Source organism: Oxyura jamaicensis, chromosome 4 (assembly GCF_011077185.1).
Source record: "Oxyura jamaicensis isolate SHBP4307 breed ruddy duck chromosome 4, BPBGC_Ojam_1.0, whole genome shotgun sequence".
Taxonomy (NCBI): Eukaryota; Metazoa; Chordata; class Aves; order Anseriformes; family Anatidae; genus Oxyura; species Oxyura jamaicensis.
In genome coordinates this window covers 18,828,318-18,832,699 of record NC_048896.1, presented here as the reverse complement: position 1 = coordinate 18,832,699, position 4,382 = coordinate 18,828,318, and the positions used below count along the sequence as shown (strand labels likewise).

The 4,382-nt window shown below is 39.3% G+C and overlaps 1 long non-coding RNA gene across 2 annotated transcripts in view; it reads right to left on the bottom strand.

Annotated features, from left to right (window-relative positions):
- Positions 1-262: 262 nt before the first annotated feature.
- LOC118166339 overlaps positions 263-4,382 on the bottom strand; it is a 13,982-nt gene continuing 9,862 nt past the window's right edge. For both annotated transcript variants that reach the window (XR_004750455.1, XR_004750456.1), the window contains exons 2-3: positions 4,167-4,337; positions 263-2,453 (exon numbers count right to left, since the gene is read on the bottom strand). This is a non-coding gene — a long non-coding RNA (uncharacterized LOC118166339). The remainder of the gene's footprint in view (positions 2,454-4,166; positions 4,338-4,382) is intronic.

The window sequence follows — 4,382 nt, the reverse complement described above, 5'->3', positions numbered from 1 at the left end:
TGGGCCCGTGCTGGAGCAGGGGAAGGAGGGCAGAGAGGAGCTGCCCCAGGCTCACCACAGCCCTGATCCTCATCCTCCTGCTCTGCTTGGGGTACATGAGAGGGAAAGGAGACAGCAGTGAAGTATAGCCTGGGAAGAAATGGTCACCCCCTTTCTTTTAAGGGTGCTTAAGGTTTTGTTTGTATTTCTTACCATGCAACTCTTACTTTAATGTTAATAAAGTATTTTAATTTTCCCTCTGTCAAGTCTGTTCTGCTCACAACAGTAACCAACCTCCCTGTCTTTATCTCAACCTATGAACCTTTTCCCCTTTTTCTCTCGCCATCTTGTTGAGGAGCAGGAACATGCAGTGTCCAGCCCCACGACAGGGAAACACCTACTGTGATGTTCCCCAAAATAGCAGGGAACATTGCTAGCGAGAACAAGGTGACTTCTGATTAGATGGAGGAGGAGCTCTGTTAGCAGCAGAGCAGCTCCCAGAGAGTGAAGCAATACTTTCACGTAGGAAATAGCAGTGGCCCAGCCACATACAAGCTGCAGGGAATTCCCTATGAGCTGAAGCAGGAGCCTGAGCTGGGGTACAGCAGTGTCTCCAAACCTCAGCAGAGTTCTTCTCCCCTCCAGAGTGCAGACAGCAGCGTTCAGCCCTGTATTTGTTCATGCTAGTGGTTAAACACTACTCACAGACCAAAGGAGGTGATTTAAGTCAGCAGACCATGATAAATCATGTCATGTGTTTTCACTGACAATTTAAAGCATTTACACTCTTCACTTGTTATCCAAACAGAAATGACATTTAGTCCCAATGGGAGTAACGTGCATTTACATCTCTAGACTACGTCCTTATATGTTTTTAATATCAAAAAGGACCATATTTTTCCGATAACCATATTGTATCTTTGAGGTATTTTTCTTGTCATGTCATATTGTGATGAATCACACAGTGCCGTACCCATTACCTTAGGGAAGCAGACATAAAACAAATGTTGCTCAAAAAAAAAAGGAGAAATGAAACATTTATAAAACTACATATTAGATGTACTTTGTTTCAGTATTGCTAATATGAAGGTGCTGTTTTCCATTGGATACAGACTGTGTGGTCTGCAGGCATCTGTCTCAGCACCTTACAAATATGACTTCCTTATAGAGTAACTCTCAAGTTCCAGATGGATTTTCTTAAGCTCAGGTTTTGAGAACCTGGGCTTTAAAACCATAAGGGAAAATATATTCTCTAACAATATTAATACGTGAATCAGGCTGGAAAAACTTCTCCTTAGGGATCTGAAAGCCATTATACTAAATTTGTACTCCATAATAAAAAATACATATTTTTAGAATAAATCAAAATCATAAGCACATTTCAGTTCTGTTAAGGTAAGAGTTTCAGGTGGCTGAATCCAATGATTTGAGAGTTCAACAATAAATCACAGAGATAAGACAAAAAGCACCCTCCTATCCTTGCATTCCTAATATGTAATCAGCTGCTTGGGAAAGTTAAATGGCACTTTAAAAGATAAAAAATAAAGCACCACTTATCTTCTTACTCTTAAAGGTAATACAAAAAGGCAGATACCCAATCTCTCTGTTGCTTTCAAAGGAATATTTATCTTTTTCTTGGGCAAATGTGAGCAGGCAGGAATTGACTGCAGGTCGTGTGTGACACAGCTTATACATCTGGTTCCATATTTTTTCTGCAAGGCATAGAGTAGCTTCAGGATGTAAGTTTAGACCTGACAAAGGAAAGTGTAGTCTTTTGTCCCCAAAGGAGACAAGACATCTACCGTTGCGTAGGGCAAAGTCTCACTGTCGATCTTGGCATTTTGCATTAAAATAATAGCCGAGATTGTTAGATTGTTGCTTTCCCACTATGTACACATGAAAACTAAATTAGACATACTGATGCTCCACACAGCTAAGGAAAAGTCAATTTTGAACATACCAACACTGTGTTTTTTTGTGGATTTTTTTTTTTTTTTTCTTGTATTCTCTAAGCTCTGTTGCTGCTGCAGTGCTTTCCTTGTTCTCTCCCCTACAGTTCTGCTCTTGCTTTTCATCTCCCCTCCCTTTTGATCCTCTCTCTTCTTCTGCCTTTATATTTTCTCTTCATGGTCCTCCTCCTCTTTCCACCACTATCTCAATTTATTTCTCCTGCTAGATCTTCTTTTTATTGTCAGGGGTTTTCTTACTTTCTCCAGAAATGCTTGATTCCTCTAGTGCTGACAGGGCTCCCTGTTGTCTCAGGACAAGAGGAGCTCAAAGACAGTGTTTTAGATTGCAGAGGAAGGCTGCCAGGAGTGCAACTCTCCTCCACAAGAAGGAGAATGAGCAACAGAAAGTCTGAGGAGGGGATAACATATACACATGCCATGCGTGGTACTTGTCTACTCCTGGAGCAGCCTTAAAAGTGTTCTTGCTGTTAGCAATGCTTAGCCTGGGGCTTCCTGCTATCACAGCTGCAGTAACCAGAAAAATAATAATAATAAAAAAAAAAAAAGAGGCAAGTTCGTGATGCTCAGACACCAAGAAATACAGAATACACGAGGAAATATGATAGGGTGATAACGCTGCCAAGTTTTTCAAGCAATTCTACTCTGCAAACAAATGGCATCACCTGTGAAGTGAATGTAGCTAGTGCCTCCCAAGTAATGAGCCCTCTTGCGGCGGGATTACAACTTGACTGCTACTCCTCTCCTTGTAAACTATGCAAAATCCCAGCTCCACAAGAATGTCAATGTTTTGATATTTGTTTTCTTAATTTAATAATAAAAACTGAAGCAATCAACATAATTTAGAGGCTTTCTGAACAACTTTAAGTTTGTTAATGTGGAAATTATACATTTCTTTCCAAGGCCCCATTCAGTACTCTTTTTGGCCAGAGGACAGTCAGTGGTTCTGCAGGACCTCTCGCTACCCCTCTGTGGCTGCCCCAGAGCACTCTGTGCAGTTCAGAAAAGAGTCTGTCCTGCTGAAAGCTACTGGATATAGTTTTAAAAGTTTATGTTAATATTGTAGCCTGCTGGAGAAGAAAAAAAAAAATGAAGTATTCCTTTCAATCTCCACTCCCATTTATATCCCCCCATGTGAGGTGGATGCAAATACATATATAAGCAACAACAACAAAAATACTTCAGCTCTATGAAGCAGATGAAATATTTCAATTCAAGACAAATTTTCTCTATGGAAAAAAAATCTGGAAATTTCTGGGAAAATTTGAGACACTACTGGGGTCAAAGTCCAAAACTCTAAAATAAACCCTTACAATTGGAAAGGCAAATCCAAACATGTCCTTTCTTTCTTCTCTGGATAAGATATAGTCTCCTTTAATCCTACTTTTTCCAGAAGCTGTGAAAATGTAATACCTAAAAAGCAAGAAAAACATTTCACCACCCAAGTCTGATAATAAGAAAATGAATGGGAAAAAAAAAAAAGAAAAACACAATCTTGATGCTAACATTGCTCAATGAACTAACGGAGGATATTCAACTACAATCAAAACAAACATGATATAAAAGTCATATGTATGGTGTAAAAGACAAAAGCATCTCTCCTCCCCCTGGGGATAATGAACCCAAAGTGACTTTTCCTCCTGTTATTCTTACCGTCACTTCCAGAAAGCTCAGATCTGGTGCCCACAGAATTAAAAACGTTCAAAATGACAGGGAATTGTCATGATACACTGGGGCTGATTTTCATGTAGACAAAAATCCCTTTATAGTGACTTTAAAGATATGGTTTTTTGCACTGCAAAAACACTTTAAAGTAGGCTTTGCACGAACCAGTTTCAGAACTATGGTCTTTAATTGATTAAGATGCTGGAGGGTTTGAAAAGAAAATGGTTGTACTGTAAAAAGCACACCTCCTTCAAGGTGTTAAAACCTAATGAGTTGTGTTTTTTTTTTTTTTTTCCCACTTGTTTGTTCAGGGCATCTTTTGTAAAGCCCTCCTCAGCTCTACTGCTGAGCTAAATGGAGCTGGCAGAGAAAAACACTTTAAGCTGCTTAATTATTGTTTCTTCCTTTGAACATCAAGCCCAGTTATTAGATATTTTTTCCCAAAACTATGTGGCCATCTCTGTGTTTTTTTCATAGACGTTCTCAACCAGAGGATAGGATTCTGACTGAATTTATTGTAAACTGGTACGTATTTGGTGGTGATTCCCTACTCACCACAGGAGTATGTCGTAACTAGCAATCACACCAGGTTCCCCATTCCTCCAAACTGATGAAAGTTCAAGTTAATCTTTTTGAATGTGAAAGTCCCTCAATAAATCCTTTCACTTGTGCCCTCTCAAGAAAGGCCTTGTAATACAGTAGCCTCAGTCTCAGGATTTCATGCTCCTGATAAGAGGCAAAAAAAAAAAAAAAAAAAAAAAAAAAAAAAAA